This window comes from Piliocolobus tephrosceles, chromosome 16 (genome assembly GCF_002776525.5).
Source record: "Piliocolobus tephrosceles isolate RC106 chromosome 16, ASM277652v3, whole genome shotgun sequence".
In the NCBI taxonomy this organism is placed as follows: Eukaryota; Metazoa; Chordata; class Mammalia; order Primates; family Cercopithecidae; genus Piliocolobus; species Piliocolobus tephrosceles.
In genome coordinates this window covers 11,003,436-11,022,632 of record NC_045449.1, presented here as the reverse complement: position 1 = coordinate 11,022,632, position 19,197 = coordinate 11,003,436, and positions in this window count along the sequence as shown.

Here is a 19,197-nt window from a genome sequence, read left to right as displayed (position 1 = left end):
CTGACCTTGAATACAGCATCCCTATCCACTTGATGCTTGAAGTGAAGGAAAGTAGAGGATAGAAAAGAATAATCCAAGAAAGAAAAATAAGGATGAGAGAGAAGCGGTGAATATAGAGAGGGTTGTGTGCGTGTGGTGGGGGGATCCTGGTATATGGTCATAGGCAAGGCAAGGAAGTAAAATTAACATACCAAAAGTAAAACCAGGATGTGATTCCTTTCTAGCCCTCCATCTCAGCCTGAAATGTTCAGGCTCCCTCCTGCTCCAGCCTCACAGATGACATGTCTTGGCCCCAGAGTGTCGGTCCGTTTCACCTGAAACAGCCTGGATCATCCCTTACCTGCCCTGCAGGAGTAGAACTTAGCTTAAGAACCTGCTATGACCTGCCTCTCTCCTGGTCTCTGGGGGTATCAGTAGCATGTTAGTGGAACTGTATTTCCCTTTGTGTTAGGATTTCTCAACCTCATCAGTGTTGCCAGATAATTCTCTGTTATGGGGGACTATGTTGTGCATTGTAGGACGTTTAACAGCACCCCTGGCCCTTACTCACTAAATGCCAGTAGCACCAGCCCCTAGTTGTGACAATCAAAATTTCTCCAGACATTATCAAACATCCTCCAGGTGGTAAGGAGGGGACAAAAATTGTCCCCAGTTGAGAACCACTGCCTCATTCTACCTTTGTTTCTTCTACCATTTTCTTCTAAGATGAAGTTAAACTAAAATACAAATGACATAGTTTGGATGTGTGTCTCTGCCCAAATCTCCAATGTTGGAGGTGGGGCCTGGTGATAGGTGATTGGATCATGGGGGCAAAGTTTTCATGAATGAATTAGTACCATCCTCTTGGTACTGTCTGCATAACAGTGAGTGTGTTCTCATGAAATCTGGTAATTTAATAGTGTGTGGCACCTCTTTTCTCTCTCCCTTGATGCCACTATGGCCACGTGAGGTGCTACTCCCACTTCACCTTCCGCCATGACTGTAAGTTTCCTGAGGCCTCCCCACAGGCCAAGCAGATGCCAGCATCATGAGGCTTCCTGTACAGCCTGCAGAACTGTGAACCAATTAAACCTCTTTTCTTTATAAATTACCCAGTCCCCAGTATTTCCCTGTAGTCATGTGAGAACAGCCTAATACAACAAGAGATGAAGTCTCCTTCCATTTACATGAAGTAAAATGACTTCGCAGGGTCTCCGACATACGTAAGCATGAGCTAAGGGCAATGTCTTCTTAGTACCTTCTTGGAGATCCCCGCTAGAGGTAAGTGCTCCTTCCTGAAAGTTTTTACAGCACTTTGTACCTCTCATCACATTACCTTTCTGTTATAATGAAAATTCCTATGTTATAAGCATCAATATCATCAATCTTTAAGCCCCTGGAGAACCTAGAACTAGGCCTGAAACATGGTCACACAGTGTGATATACTGTTTGGCCAGCACAGATTCCATCCCCAGTCCCCATTCCTGTTGGTTCTTATTGGAAGCAGGCTACTGGGGACAAGTGACCCAGGTAAGCATCTAATTTAGACTGCGAGTACCTTGCACTCAGGTGCTCTGTTCCATTCATGTCTCTATCCCCAGATCTTAAACAGGCCTGGTCCAGATGCGTTTCATCTGTCTTCCACCCATTTCAATTCAGTAGGTCAAGGGTGCGGACTAAGGAGTAAAATTCCTCCACAATTACTTCTTTAATTAATGTGTCCCTCTGGTGTGCTAGCCCCTTTGACATCCCTTTTCTTCTTCGTTACTCCCATAGAGCTCCATAAAACCTCCATCTGCCAGAAACAAGCAGCTGTATCTCCACGGAGCCAGAATCCAACCGTTTCTCAGAAGTTTGCTTTGCGTTGTGGGCCAGCCAGCACCAATTATTAAAAAACATTTTTCAGCAAAATCTAGAGCAATGATGTTCCTGGCCCACTGGCAGGGTTGCCTCACAACAAAGCCTTCCTATTGGCAGTGGAGGGAAAAGGAGAAACATGGAAATTTAATATCTTTGCATTATGCAGATCTGATTTAATCAGTGATGAGGGTGAAGTGCAATAAAAATGACAGTTTCATTAAGTTTATGACTTTCAGACCGTATGTCAATTATTCTGTTACCATGACCACCAGCGGTAACAGCCTCCACACAATTGTTTCCCCACAGAGGCTGAACAGGAGGAAAGGGATATGAAACAGGACTGAATTTCCCATCTTATGCCCTTTTCCTGTGTTCAAGGTTTTGGAAAGGAGTAAATCAAGTTGCAACAGTCATGTAAAGTCCTCTTTGAAAAAGAGCCAGAGAGTGGGGGAAAAAGGAGAGAGGCTGTCAGGCCTCTGGTTTTCACTTCTTCCAAGACAACTCTTAGATAATCTTACTTTCCAGGGGCAGTTCAACCCAGGAATATTACTACATGTTAAGCAGTTGAGTTTCAGATGTGAGTGACAAGAGCTTGCTGTTTCCCAATCCTCTCTCCATGGTTTGCCAACATAGTGATCTGCCAACACTTTACTCTCTGCTCTTCTCAAGGACTGCCATAGAAAGCTAAATTTGTGGAAGAGGGTTGATGGCAGCTGCTTAAATGGTGTGTTATATAGCTGCCACGTCTTCTGCACACTCCATGAGCCATGAGGGCATAGCAATCACCAAAGTACATTGTTGACAAGTTCATGGTAGGAAGATTGCCTGGTGGCTCCTAATATAACTTTGTCCCCATACTGCATGTTTTATGGATATTTGGGGGACAGGAGGAATAGCTCTACCTAGGGAGGAGAGAGTGGCTACTCTTAGACATGATGTTGAGCAGAACTTGTTAGTTGCCTGCCTGTTACCCGTTCTTATTCTTCCTTACAGAGTGTAAAATTCTGATTTTGTTCAGCATGGCTCTTACAACTGTCTCTTACAAGCTGTCCCCCTAAAACTGCTTCATTCCCTAGGTTCCTTTTCAGCTAGGGGTGGCCGTAGGACCCATTTCTGGCCAATGACAATTGATTTGAGGGTACCAGAGGAGGTAGTTTTCACCTTCCTGATTGTAGCAGATGACTTCTTTGCCTTCTACCACATCTTATTCACCTACCTGTGATTTCACCACAGCTATGGTAGGCAACTCCAGACCCACTGTCCGTGTCGCCATTTCAAGGGCATGCTACAGTGTGTCTTTATTTTTCTGCCTTAGGGCTTTCTTCAAAGTCATAGTAGTCTACTCAACTCACAGCCTGGCACAGTCAGAAGGGGCAGGGATGCTACCCCTGGGGTTAACTCTCAACCAGTGGAGTATGGCAGCCAGTGGCTTACTGCCCCCAGCTTCCTGTTCTTCAGAAGGAAAAAAAGAATTCTAGGAAGCATTCTGTATCAGTCTGTTCTTACACTGCTATAAAAAAGGACTACCTGAGATTGGATAATTTATGAAGAAAAGAGGTTTAGTTGACTCACAGTTCCACAAGCTTAACAGGAAGCATGATTGGGAGGCCTCAGGAAATTTATAATCATGGCAGAAGGCGAAGGGGAAGCAAGTGCCCTTCTTTACATGGTGGCAGGAAAGAGAGAGAGAGCACAATGAGGGAGATGCCACACACTCACTTTTAAATAATCAGATCTTGTGAGAACTCACTTGCTATCATGAGAATAGCAAGTGGGAAATCCATCCCCATGATCCAATCACCTCCCACCAGGCCCCTCCTCCAATTTGACATGAGATTTGGCAGGGACACAAGTCCAAATCATATCTCATTCTGTATGTTTCTCCAAGATTCCCTGGGAGCTGAATTATCCTGCGGGAGTTGTAGTAATGAATCCTTTATTAGCTCCTCCTTCCCTGTCTCACTCTCAAACAATCACTGGGTAGAGATTATGCAGAGGGATCCTTATGTAAGTCTTTTCTCTCCAAATAAATCTCAGTCTCTCTGGGACATGAATGATGCCTTATATTACACCTCTAAATATCTTCTACCACTTAGCACAGTGCTGACTACAATGCCCACTGACACTCTATGATTATTTCATGCCTTGGATTTGCAATGTGTGCATCAGTTAGACGATGGTTAATAATTTTTAAAAATAGAAATGGGTTTCATTCTAAGTGAAAAATGCATTTGATTTTAAAGAACTTTCTACTTACTCAAATGAATATATCTAGTCTACAGAGAAGTTCAGAAGCCAAGTTCTCCTTCTCTCTCTCTTTTATCTCCTTGTCTTTAAGAAAACAAAAAGATTTCTCTGAATAAGATAAATCCATTCAGCAGAACAGAACTAGATGATAAGGTCAATGTGATATTTGACTAACTGCAGTGTGTAATTCATGCCCTGACAGTTCTTTCACTTTATCTGTTTCTTAGGTTTTACCCCCAATTTCAGCTCATTTGAGTGGTGATATTCTTTTGACTGCATCAGCCTGATTTCCAACTCCAACTCTGCTTTCTACAGCCCATCCTTTCTCAATCAAAGGTTCATGCTCCGTGGGCTTCGTTTTCCCCTTCCGGTAAGTATCCCCCATCCATACTTGTTCATTCATCTCACAAAGGCTTCACATTCAGAAAGCTTTCACTTCTGAGACTCTGAGAAAATCGTTGACCTTCTCTGAACCTCATCATCAGGTATGATGAGAGGATGCTGCTGATAACTTAGTATAATGCCTGGAACATAGTGAGCACTCAGTCTACTGTAGTTTTTCTTATTTCATCATTATTTACTCTTTCATGACTGTCTAAATGTCTTGAATAGTTAAGGGATTAGTTTTGTGAGGGGGATAATATCATAGAGTGGTCAAGAGTACAGCTTTACAGAGAGTAGACCAAAGCTCAAACCCAAATTTGGCCAGCCCCCAAGAAGTCCTCCAATGATTCTCTCCTCCTCATAGTTAAACCCTTGTGTTGGAGCTTCCCCCACTGGATCATGGCAGTCCTGTGTACCCAGAAGAACATGGTGGAAGTGCCAGTGTGCAATTTCTGGGGCTAGGTTATGAAGACACTATCATTTCCACCTTGCCCTCTCTCTCGAATTGCTCACTCTGGACAAAGCCAGTTGAAATGTTTCAAAAACATTACAGCATCCTCTGGAGATACCCATGTGGACCCAGGAGAAACTGAGGCCTCCTTACAAAAGCTGGCACCCACTTGCCAGTCATATGAGTGAATTTTCTTGGCAATGGGTCCTCCAGCCCTAGTCAAGCCTTCAGATGTTGCAGCCCCAACTGACATCTTGACTGTAATCTCAGGAGGGATCCTTACCCAAAAAAACTCCAGTGAAACAATTCCTGAATTTCTGACCTAGACATTTTATGAGATGATAAATGTCTATTACTGTCTTAAGCCTCTAAGTTGTGGGGTAATTTGTTATGAAAAATAGATAGCTAATATACTATGTTGATAGTATGGGGGAGCTGCTTATAAGCCTTAATTTCCTTATATGCAAGATGTGAATAATTAATGGCACTTACTTAAAAGTGTTGTTAAGAGGATGCACAGAGTTAATATATGCATAGCAATTATGAAAATTTCTTGCACAGTAAATGCTCAGTATATAGTAATACTGTTATTGATAATAAATATTTTTATCCTATTGTGCATATAACACCATTCTCCTGAAGTACTTTCAGAAGCCAACCTTCTGTTTTTATCAAATTATGTCTATAATAGAAGGAACATGAATCACAAAGGACATGACACTGCCTGATTCAGTAATAATCTGGATCCTAAGGATCAGAGACCTCCTGGACCAAGGGACTCTGAGAAGAAGTAAGTTAAGAGGCAAAATGCTCAACTCTTCTTTGACTTGTTAATGTACCTGTATAATTGATACCCTGTTTATTGCTTTCTATAAAAAGCTAGAGTTAAATTTTAGTTGTGCCCATTATTAAAGATAAAGACGGTCCTGTATATTAAAAAATGAGTGAAGACTGTGGGGATATTTCTGCTGTCTTTAGTTCTTTAAATCAAAGCTCTCTGGATTAATCCCCAAGCAGATGAAGGTCTGGGGCAGCGCAGTCCAGGTGTGCTAAGTGTTCTTCAGGCTGAGAGAATTGTAGAGAGCAGAAACAGTGCACAGTCTTCGCTTCTTTTTTAATGAAAAGGACAGTCTTTTTGTTTAATAATGGGCACAGCAAAAATTTAACCCTAGCTTTTTACACAGAGCAATAGCAAAGCACAATATTTAACTAGCATTCATTTGGAACTCCTCTCTACAGAATAATCTGTAATTGAGCTGATTAGCAAGAAGTGTTTGAAGAGTCCTTTTTGTCAACTTAGCTTGTGCAGATACCCTGCTGGCTCCTAGGTGCAGTTCCTCTGTGGCTGCCCTTCAGAAGTGCAGTGTTAATTATTTTATTAACTCCTGCCCTTAGAATTCCTTGAGAATTTAAGAGCTATTAAGATATCTTTCACTGTTGAAGCTCTTACCTCTCCTACTTGGTGTGGACAAGTACTATGGAATGGAGAGATGGAAAAAAGATATTAATTAATTAATTAGCTGGGCATGGTGATGCATGCTTGTAGTTTCAGCTACTCAGGAGGCTGAGGCTGGAGGACCCCTTGAGGCTGCGATGAGCTCTGATCTTGCCACTGCACTCCGGTTTGGGTGACAGAGTGAAACTCTATCACTAAAAAGTAATAATTTAAAAAATAAAGAATGGAGAAATGGACTTTTCACCTTCATCTCTTACGAACTGAACATCTGAAGACTTCCTCCTTGTTTCTTAAATGCATCCCTCTTCCCCCATAAACTTTTAACTCCTTAGAACACACACAACTGGATCATACTTGATGTTATGAATATGTTGTTGTATTGATAACACACATTCATAAGTAGCTCCTTCAGAATAGAATAGAAGCCTCTGCTCATCATTGATTGGTTGATGAGGAGGAGGGTGGGGAGGAAGAAGAGGTAGATAAATCCCTGGGGTTCTTGGTCCCTCGTGGTGGACTGTTCCTTGCAGACCCAGAGCCTGGCATTTCATCAAGAGGCACAATGTAGCCAGTGCTTTGGGGTTTCGTGATCCATCTGCCTTTCATACCACCTCTTACTCCTCCTTGTCACAAGAAATAAAAAATGGAGCATGATTAAATGTCCCTATCCATGTAGGTACTGTGCAAGGAAAATCAACTAAGGTGTCAGGTCATCCATGCTTTTCTGTCAGCTCTACCTCTAATTAGCCAGTCATGTTGGATAAGTCATTTATCTCATCTCTGGGATATCTTGTTGTTTTTAACCTTAAAAAAAGGAAACATCTACCTGGCGCAATTTCCAGGCTTCTGGTTTGAGTCAGAGGAAGGGAAAAAGCACTCAAATTTGAATGTCACTATGTGCCAGGCTTTTTATAGACATGATTTTATTTAATCTGTATGCAACCTATGAGATAAGTGTTTAGTCACTTTTTTTTATAAATGAGAAAGCAAAGTTCAGAATCCAGTCACCTGACTTGACCCCTCCCTCTCCAGACCACACGCTCCTACCTCTCATCCAACCACCCATGGCAAGAATGCTTCCCATTTTTGAAGTGCATAACTAGCGTTTGGCACAGTCCGTACTTTGGTGCTCCCATGTCACCCTGTGCTTATTTCTATTATTGCATCACAATGTTTTCTAACATTCTGTTTGAATGCATGTATCTTCCCGTGGGTTGGAGCTCCTTCAGGGCAGAAGGAGTCTTATGCATGTTTGCATGACCAGGTTTGTCCAACTGCCTAGTATACATAGGTGTTCAGAAAACATTTTCACATAAAATTTGTTATGTGTTTTTTTTTAACCTGGGAAATACGAAGAAAATTTAACTGGCTCATCATCTCTTCAGCCAGATAACACTGTTAGCCTTAAAATAATATTAAACGTATTATATGAACATTGTTAAAAAAAATCCAAATGGTACCAAAACGAAAAATAAAAGTTTCTTTTTCTTCTTCTACCTCTGGTTTCTTTCTACAAAACTATCAAACTAAAAGTTAAAGTTTCCTTTCCTTGGCATCTTTCTTAAGAATTTATATACATACACACATGTATACACACACACACACACACATGCATGCATATATATGTGTATGCATGTGTATTCTTATATATATTATAAATATATATATTCACACATATATTTGCACACTCAACAAGCTGATCTGTACTGTGCTCTTTCACTTAATAATATAATTTGAAATTACCCTATCAGAATACAGAGCTACGTCATATTCTTAACCTATGCATAGCATGGTATTCCATTATATGGATGTTCCAAAATTTATTTAACCATTTCCCAACTATTGAATGTTTAGGTTATCTGCAGTTTTTTCCCTTAGCTATTCCTACAATAACCAACCTTCTCCAAGCATCCTGATGTTCTCTTGTATCTGTATCCGTATCATTACGTTAACAATGTTGATGACATTTACATTATACCATGAAAAATATATGAACAGCCTTTTGTGTAAAAGCTGATTTTGAAAGCTGAAGAAACAGCCAAACACATGTGTAACATTATGATTGCACAAGTCATTTACATTGTACAGCCAAAAAAATGGTCTAGGATTATAATTCCCTATTTACAAACTGTAATGGTCAGTTTTATGTATCACCTTGGCTCACCTAGAATTCCCAGCTATTCAGTCAAACACCAATCTAGGTGTTGCTGTGAAGGTATTTTGTAGATGTGATTAAAGCCCCCAGTCAGTTGGCTTTAAGTAAGAGAGATCATCTTAGATGATCTTAATGAACCTGAATCAATCAGTTCAAAGACCCTCTTTCCTGACATCCACTCATGTTTTCCTGGAGTACATAGTGACTCTGCATATCCAAGGGTTCTACATCTGAAGATGCAACCAACGATGGATCCAAAATATAGGGGAAAAGACATTGCATCTGTACGGAACATGTACAGACTTTTTTCTTGTCATTATTCCCTAAATAATCTAGTACAACAACTGTTTACCTATCATTGAATTGTATTAGGTATTCGAAGTAATCTAGAGATGATTTAAAGTATATGGGAGGATGTGCATAGGTTATATGCAAATGCTGGGACATTTTATATCAGGGACTTGTGCACCCTCAAATTTTGGCCTTGGAGGGGGGCCCCAAAACCAATGCCCATGAATCTTGAAGGCCAACTATACTCAGCTTCCCTAGACAGGGATCATGGGAGGCAAATTTTAAGTTCTTGCAAATCGTAAAGTCTTTTCCCTCCCCATCTCGGTTTGTTGATAATATAATTGATCATAGAATTTAGGTTCAAAATCATTTTTCCCAAAACTTTGCCTTCCAGCATTTAGTGTTGCTATGAGAAGTTTGTTGCCTGGCTAATTTTAGCCTGTTTGTGTATAATTCCTATTTCCTTTTTTTTTTTGTGTTGTTTTGGTCTTTGAGGATTATCTCTTTCCCCTTGATTTTCTGGAATTTCATATGATGTGCGTTGGTGTGGATATTTCTGGAACTTTACATGAGTTGTCTCAGTATGGAACTTTTTTTTCTTAAATCCCAGTCTGCATTGGGAAGGCCCTTTAGAATCTTTAAGCACATCTCTTTTCAGCCATGGAACGTTTTTTCCTCTTTGTTACTGTCTTTTTGCTCCCCTCCATTTTCTTTATAACCTCTTTCTGGGATTCTACTTCGGAGTTGTGACTTTTAAGTTGATTTCCCATGCTCCTTATCCTTTTACTTGCATTTCTGCATCTTTGGTTTCTTATTCTGTGATCTATGAGATATCCTCAATAATTTCTTTCATCTCTTTATCGAATTTTTAATTTTAGCCATCACATGCTTACTTTCAAAGAGCTTTCTTATTTTTTTACTTGCACCGTTTAATATATAACATCTTCTTGCTGTTTTATGGTTACAATTATCTTCCCAAACTACTATGCAGTTACTAATTAGAGTTCCCTCCTCCTCCTCCTCCCCCTCCCCTTCTTCTTCTTCTTTCTTCTTCTTCTTCTTCTTCTTCTTCTTCTTCTTCTTCTTCTTCTTCCTCTTCCTCTTCCTCTTCATTGTTGTTTTTAAGTTCTCTAATTTTTGACTCCTATTATTCTATTTGTTCATCTTAGGTTTTCCCTTTAATGTCAATTTTCTATCATATGTTTGCTAGATGAGGGATCCAGTTGATTTTTTGAACTTATCTAATGCTGTTATTTTCTTGGTTGATTTTTCTACTGGGTCTATGCCATGGATAGGAAGGCTGACTAAGATTATGTAATGGGAGAGGCTGGTGGTAGGAACATCTTGGGTGAGCCCAATTGCCAAAATTGCCAAAATCAACCCCATTCATTCCCTCCATACACTGCCACCTGCTCTACCTGCCCTCACTACTCCCAGGCATCATATTCCAGTTCTTTAGAGAAGAGTCCTCTATTTCTTATAAATTAACCAGCTAGCATACTGAACTGTTCCAATTTTATATAATTACAGTTTGTCAGTTGGCTCTTTTGCTTTTACATAATATACAATTATAACTGCAAATAGGAAAACTTTGCTTCCTCTGATTTAATTCTCCTATCTAATTGCATTGGTCAGTACTAAAGGAAGTACAGAAGAGTACTAAATAGTATTTGCACTAGGAGTTTTGTCTTTTGCTCCTAAATTCTAGTATTTCCCCAGCAAGCAAAGTGCTAACTTTTAATTTGTGCTATATAATTTATTATGCAGTTTTCATAAGGGTTTGTTTTTCTTGCTTTATTAAGAAGTAAGATCTACTGTTTTCAAATGACTTTTAGCATCTATTAGGATCATGTAATGCTTCTCTCTTAACCACCTGTATTAGTTTCCTGGGACTATCATAACAAAGTACTATAAACTGAATGCCTTACACAACAAAAATTTGCTGTCTCACAGTTGTAAAGCCTAAAAATCTAAGACCAAGATGCTAGCACTGTCCTGAGGGCAGTGAGGGAGAATCTATTTCATGCCTGCAGCCTAACTTCTGGTGGCTTGCTGGAAGTCTTTGGTATTTCTTGGCTTGTTGATCTCCATCTTTATCATCATGTGATATTCTCCCTGTGTGCATGTCTGTATCTGTGTCCAAATTTCCCTTTTCATAAGGACACCAGTCATATTAGATCAGGGTCCACTCTAATGACCTCATCTTAACTTAATATCGCATAGACTCTATTTCCATAGACTCTATAGGTACAAGAACACCATTTTGGAGACAAAGTTCAGCCCATAACAACATCTTTACACTCACTTGGGGAAAAAACCTACTTGATTAGAAACACTATCTGAACCTAATAGATGCTAAAAGTCATTTGAAAGTGACTTGGTAATGGTATGCCATTTATTCGATATTTCGCTATTTGTTTTTTATAATATTTTGGTGAAGATTTTCTCCGTTGATCATCATAAGTAAGCTTGGTCTTTCCTTGTGTTATTTTTATCAGATTTTGAAATACAGTCTTTTTTTTTTTTGAGACGTAGTCTTACTCTTCACCCAGGGTGGAGCGCAGTGGTGTGATCGGCTCACAGCAACTTCCACCTCTCGGGTTCAAGTGATTCTCCTGCCTCAGGCTCCCAAGTGGGTGGAATTACAGGTGCCCACCACCACGCCCAGATAATTTTTTATGTTTTTAGTAGCTGCGACTACAGGCGTGCACCACCATACCCAGTTAATTTTTGTATTTTTAGTAGAGGCGGGGTTTCACCGTGTTGGCCAGGCTGGTCTCAAACGTCTGACCTCAAGTGATCCGCCAACCTTGGCCTCCCAAAGTGCTGGGATTATAGGCATAAGCCACCACACCCAGCCACCCTGCAGGCAGCAACACTTTATCAGAAATAAAGCTCTTCTTTCCAAATCATCAACACTGGGTAACTAACTTTTGGGGGCCCGATCTTCCCCACAAAAGATGATTCCAGCAAAGGCCCCATGAGGGGAGGGAGTTATTTGTTTCGGATATAAACCAACCTAGAAAGGTTGAAGTGGCCTATCATTTCCTATACCAAATTTTTAAAAATTTAACAAAAGCTTACATTTAGCCTTTTAAAGTGTTATTTTATTTAGTAATGCTGACTGCTATGGACTAAATGCTATCTCTCTCCAACATACATATGTTGAAGCCCTAACCACCAAAGTGATGACATTTGAAGATGAGGCCATGAGAGCAGGAGTCCCTCCTGATGCATGAACCAAGGAAAGACCATGTGAGGACACAGCAAGAAGGTGGCCATCGGCCAGGTGTGGTGGCTCACGCCTGTAATCCCAGGACTTTGGGAGACTGAGGTGGGTAGATCTCAAGGTCAAGAGATCAAGACCATCCTGGCTGACATGGCAAAACCCTGTCTCTACTAAAAATACAAGAATTAGCCAGGCATGGTGGCACACGCCTGTAATCCCAGCTACTTGGGAGGCTGAGGCAGGAGAATCGCCTGAACCTGGGAGGTGGAGGTTGCAGTGAGCTGAGCCAAGATTGTGCCACTGCACTCCAGCCTGGCAACAGTGCAAGACTCCATCAAAAAAAGAAAAAAATAAAATAAAAAGAAGGTAGCCATCTGTAAACCTGAAAGAGAGCCCTCACCAGAACCCCAACCATGCTGTCACTCTGATGTCGAACATTCAGCTTCCAGAACTGTGAGAAGTAAACTTCTGTTGTTTAAGCCACACAGTCTATGGTACTTGGTTATAGCAACCCAAGCAGACTAAAACATTGACTCGCATAGCACTTATTACCAAAATACCAAAATATTCAGTGTCATGACTTCCCTTTTTATCTTTGCATTGATTCTTTAGAACAAAAATATTAAGAGTTATACTGATACCTATTACTTTTGATCTTCTTATTAAACGTTTTTATTTATGTAATCTCAAATCTTTTATTGTAAACTCTAGTCCTTTGTCATTACTCCCAAGATGAGTCTTGTAAGTTACAAAGGTAAGAGAGGAGCCTGGTTTCCCCAGTAATTCCCATGCCCTGAAAGAAACACAAATCTTGGATTAGGCATGAAAATTAAAATTCACCTAACAGCTAAAACATGGAAGATTAAATGCAGATTGGAGAAGATGGAAGTAATTGGATCTGAGCCCAGTTCATTGAGTAATGTGTAAACTACAAGTTACTCGTTCTGTGTTCACCAAAATTCCATCACAAGCATTCAAATCATTTGTCATTTTCAGCCTGAAGTGCTGACTTGTGGACTTGACTATGCATTGTCTATCTTAGTAAAAGACATTATAAAATGCAATCCAGGATGTGTGAAAGGTATAGAAGAAGGATATACCTAGTCCATCCAGATACTTGTCTCAGCCCTGATGTGTGACCTTATATAAGTTAAATAGTATCTCTGAGCACTGATTATTTTGGTCTGTAAAATGCAGCCCTTTGCTCTAAAGCCCCTTCCAGTTCTCGAGTTCTAATTTTCAGAGGTGTAGATATAAAGACAGATAGAGCAGAGGATACCAGTGTGTCCCTTGGTGTCCTACAGCTGGCCCCAGAGGGGAGCTGAGGAAAGGTGCGCAGAGCAGCCTGCTCCCCACACCCTCTACTCCATGCATAAATAAACCCTAAGAGGAAGGAGCAAGTGATTTGGCAATAAGCAGCCTGCCTGCTCTCTACCCAGAGCCACCTGAGTCAGTTCCTGTCACTGCCAACACATCTCAGTAGGTCTCCCGAATTCCTGGGGGATGTAAAAGAGACATGCACACATTCCAGCCCCTTTCTGCTGACTCTGGGATTGCACAGCAAGCTGCAGCCATTATTTTTATTGCTGATGCCACTTCCTATCGAAACAATTTGGTGCTAATAAGCCCCTATAATAGTAAGCAATGGTTTGGCTGAATAATTGTCACTAAATACCATTCAAGGCTTTGTTGCTTCTTGGGCATATTGCTAATTATTCTGCATCTGAAATAACACCCAGAGGCCCACTGAATGCTAGTAAATAGGGTTTCTTCATGCTCCTGAAGCCCAAGGCTGGGTGTGATTAGGAATGCCAAGGCTCTAATCCAGTAAACAATGGCTGCTTCACAGCCTCAACTCCTACAAAATCACAGCTTTTTGCAAATCGTACTGGAGCTCAGACAAATCAAGGCGTCTGTCTGGTGACAGAATTGGTGGGGGAGATTGGGGTGGGTGCGGGTCTCCTTGGGACTGCCCAGGGGAGGTCTTAGGGTGAACACAGGGCTTTTGTTGTAAAGGGAAGAGCCACAGAGTCTGACTGGTTCACCTCAAAGCTGGATCTATATGATTATAGTCACCACTAGGAAAAGCAAAGGTTGGTAATCTAAAAGGAGTGAGTAGTGCAGGTGGAGTGCAGGTAGGAAGTTTAGAATGTCCACATCAAGCTCCATGTTACAGAGCAGTTTATGCAGACTTTGTTTTTGCCTGATCTAGGATGCAGGTGATTTTGCCTTCTATTTTCTAGCATAGGGCTATTCCAGACCCTCAGTTTCCTGACATGCACTACCCCGTTCCTCCTCACCCTTGGGACACTTCAGTTAGCCAACGGCTGTGCTAAGAATCACAAGGATCTGAGGCAGGATCCTGCAGGGGAGCAGAGGATTATGGAATTAACACGTGCTGCTACATGCATAGATCAGCTCAGAGATGATTTATAGAAAGGAGTTAATGGTGGTTCCACCTCAGGAGGAAAATGAGGGAACTTGGAGACAGGGACAGAAGAGAGGTACACTATTCGTTGTATATCCTTTGCACGATTTGGAATTACAAAGTAATATGTGTGTGATAAAGATGTTTAAAAATATGATGGCATGTGTATTACCCTGGCTTAGCTCCACATCTGAGGTAGTCTGTGGACATGGGCAGGTGGAAGTACTCACAGGGCACTGAGGCATCTCATTTCTCTGCAAAATTCCTACTCCATCCATCCATTCATTCGTCACATCCATTTATCTATGCAGGCAAATTCTAGGCCTCAAGGCTATAAAGTATTCTTATAGGAAAGCTTCTATTCTCAAAAAAAATTGAAAGTAAGGACAGAAAAGGTCATAAATACTAATAATACAATTTGATTAATCTACTCATACAGGTATGCACAAGGGATCCTGAAAGCCCAGAAGAGAAGGACACTGAGGAAGGCTTCCTGGAAGAGGGAAAGTAGTGGTGGAGGGGTCAGGATAGGCTATTCAGTGACTGTGCCACTAGAAGTTTACTCCTTGGCCACTTCAAAGGACTCCTGTGATTAGAAGACACATCACTCAATTGCAGAATGTAACTTCTTTGGGGGAAATTGGTAACGTTTTAGGAAAAGACATACCACATACTTATTATTTGCTGTTAGGATGAAGAAAAAAAATTGTTTCCCTAAAGTTTAAAATCAGGCCTACAGCGACTCTGGTGATGATGAAGGTAAAGATTGGCTGGATAGGGTAGTAGATGCTAGAAAATCAGGAAGTGGAGAGTCAGCTGCAAGAAGAGCCCCCTGAAAATATTAGGGTCAGATGCTTCCTTAGCGTACAGACAGAAAATATCCAGGAGGGAGGGGGAGGGACGTCAGGAAGGAGGGAAGAGGAGGGGCTCCCAGGAGGGAGGAAAGAGGGAGGTGAAGGGGACTCCAGAGGTAGAGAGGGGGAGGGCCCTCCAGGACAATCATCAGCTGAGGGAAGTAGACACATGAGTGCTGCTCAGGCAGGGCCCTGTACATCCTGCCATTTAAAAGGAAGTCAACAGTCACCTTCCCTGATGACATACTGGACCCATCACAACGACCGGGCATAATGTGGGAATGGACCTTCCAAACAGGTGCAGGAAAGACAACTTCTTACTCAGATGATGTCCTTGCTTTGCTAAAACCATCAAAATGAGGTTTAGTTGCACAAAAATCAAACTTATATCCACCTGTGCTACACAGGGTAGATGAGGGATCAGTGTACACGTGCACTTTGACTGAATTAGGACCTGAGATCTGGCTTTAGGTTGGGTACGTTTTGTTCTTGAAGCAAAAGGTCTTTTCTGGGAGAGAAGCAATGAGCATCAACCCCAAAGCCTTCTCATGGAGGTTCAAAGTTGTGGAAACATGTCAGACGGTGATTTGTTTGGCTGTGTCCCCACCCAAATTTCACCTTGAATAGTAATACTGTTTCCGTGGTAGTAAATAAGTCTCACAAGATCTGGTGGTTTTATAAATGGGAGCTCCCCTGCACAACTTCTTTTGCCTGCCATCATGTAAGACATGACTTTGCTTCTCCTTTGCTGTCTGTCATGATTGTGAGGCCTCCCTAGCCATGGGGAACTGTGAGTCCATTAAACCACTTTCCTTTATAAAGTACCCGGTCTCAGACATGTCTTTATTAGCAGCATACAAACAGACTAATATGAACAGTCTGGGTTAGAAATGACTACTCTACTTTGCCCTCGTGGCATGAAAGCATCCACAGACAGCAGAAGGCCCCTGAGTGCATGATCAGGTGTGCTAAAAGCCAGGACTGGTGACCCAGATTGCACATTCTGGGAACATCAATACCTGGATTCAGTAAGTGCTCGCTTAACACCATTGACAAGTTCTTGGAAACTGTGGCTTGAAGTGAAACAATGTATAATGAAACCAATTTTATCATAGACTGATTCATACAAACAAAAATTCCTATTTCTGGCATATTTCTGGTCATCAAACATTACCAAACTTCTAAATAAAGATCAAACCCTTGAAATTTAAACATAGAAACAACTGTGAGCTACACATATACTTAAGAAAGATTGATAAAAACAAATAAGGTGATTACTCACCCAGTTATTCCAGTTCAGGATCTCAGGTGGCCAGAGCCTGTCCAGTCAGCTCAGGGTACAAGGTGGAGAACTGATTCCTACACAGGGCACCATCCCATCACAGGGCACCATCCCATCACAGGGCACACTCACACACTCACACACTTACACACCCTCACACTGGGGCAATGAGGACACACCAATTCACCCAATGTGCCCATCTCTGGGATGTGGGAAGAAGCCAGATTATCCACAGAAAACCCACGAAGACATGGGAGGAACGTCAGATGTCACACAGGCAGTGGCCCTGGCTGGGAATCAATTGTTTCCATTATAACAAAACAAAATTAAATTTAATGACATGATTCAAAGACCTGCTGTACAGGTGGCCTGATGCTAGAACCTCTCCTGACCTAAGTGACCTTCACACTGTACACAAACTCAAGGAAACAGTTGTGCACATAGTAGGCACTCAACATTTGTTTGTTGAATAAATGTACGGAAATATCAGGTCTGGAGGAGTTTGATTTTGTGAGCCTAACTTTGGCCTGGAGCAGTGGTCAGAGGACAGATCACAGGGAAAGGAAGGATTCTCCTGATATGAGGAATCTCTGTGGGTTGAGGAATCCTCTGCAGAACAGACACTATTGCCATACCGACAGCTTGCATAAATGAAGACTTGCATCCCACACTCATGGTTTCAGTAACAGCATTGATTACAAAGGGATGCATGAGAATTTCTGTAGAGGAAACAGGACCCATGGAAAAATCCCTGGCTATCTATAAGAAGGCCTAGGGAGGTGTTATGGTCTGGACGTTTGTGTTCACCCAAAATTCACATGTGAAAATCCTAACCCCAAGGTAATGGTATTTGAAAGTGGGGTCTTAGGGAGATGATTAGGTCATGAAGGTGGTGTCCTCATGAAAGGGATTAGTGCCCTTATCAAAAAAGCCAAGACATGTCCTTTGCCCTTTCCATCATGTGTGGACACAGAGTAGGCCATCCATGAACTAGGAAGTGGGTCCTCATCAGACGAGATCTGCCACAATCTTCATCTTGGACTTCCCAGTCTCCAGAACTGTGAGAAATAAATTTCTGTTGTTTATAAGTCACCCAGTCTACGAGTCCAAAAGGACTAAGATGGGGGGGAACTCTAGAAGAAGGGCTGGATTTCCTGATCTCTGTGTAGAAACAGGAGTGAGGTGGTGTGGTGCAGGAGTCATTGTAATTTAAACATTACACGATATATGCCCTTATTTTGTATTTGAAGAGTGACATGCAGATTATACTATTTCTGGAAACTCCTTTCCATACATCTCTCCCAAAAAAGCCTTTTGTTGACTCAACATCCTCCCCTATTTCTCCTGACTTTCTCCTCCACTTGGCTCACAAACATCATGGAAAGCTCTTGGTCCTCACCACCTTTACTCCCTTCCTTTACACTCACTCCACAGTGGTATCCTCTCCTTCTCTACCACTCCACCAACACTGATTTCACCAAGGTTGCCATTGCTCTCCTTGTGGCTAAATCCATTGGGTGCTGCAGGCTCACCAGCATTTCATTACATTCTCCTTCTTAATACACCTTCTTCCCTTGGCTTCTTGGACACAGCATTCTCCTTGACTGCCTCTCTGACATTCCTCATTTTATTTTCTCCTCACCTGCATCCATACCTTAAATTTTAATGTCCCTAAGAGTTCTTTATTTCATTCTCTGCACGGTTGACTTCTCAATTTACATATTTTTTTCCTGAGTGAGCTCAGGTGCTTCTATGACTTTAATTGGCATCTATATTCTGACAGCTATTAGATCTCTGCCTCCAGCCCAGCTTTCTCTCCTGAACCACAGACTTATAACCAAATGTCCACCCTGTGAGCCAAACTTATGCCCAGCATTGGTGATGATACAAGAATCCTCATACACAAGAAGTGTAAAAATATATAATTTTGGAGGTTGATTTGACCATACTGCCAGATCTAAAATTATGTGTAGTCCTTCAAGCTAACCTTCCACTTTTAAGAATCTATTCTGTAAAATATTCCACTTATATAAGGTATCTAAAATAGTCAAAGTTAGAGGAGCAGAAAATAGAATGGTGGTTGCCAGGGGCTGGGAGGAGGGGAAAATGGGGAGTTGTTCAATGGGTAAAAAGTTTCAGTTATACAAGATGAATAAGTTCTAGACATCTGCTGCACAACACAGTCCCTATGGTTAACAATATGACATTGTACAATTCAAAATTTGTTAAGGTAGAGTTTGTGTTTGTTCCTAATACACACACACACACACATATATATATATATATAAAAGGGAGCAATAAAACTTAGGACAACTTTTTGACGTGTTCATTACCATGTCTGTGGTGATGGTATCACAGGGGTAGCCCTATGCCTAAATTCATGTAATCATGTTTGTTAGGTTTTTTTTTTCTGTATAGCAATTACATCTCAAATTAAAAAAAAAAAAAAACACAGTGAAGAATGTGCACAAAGTGTGCCAAGATATGCATATACAGTTAAGTTTTGCAGGATTTTTTACAAAAGTGAAAAGTGGGAAATAAAGTAAAGACCAATGGTGGATAGTTAAGGAAATTATAGTAG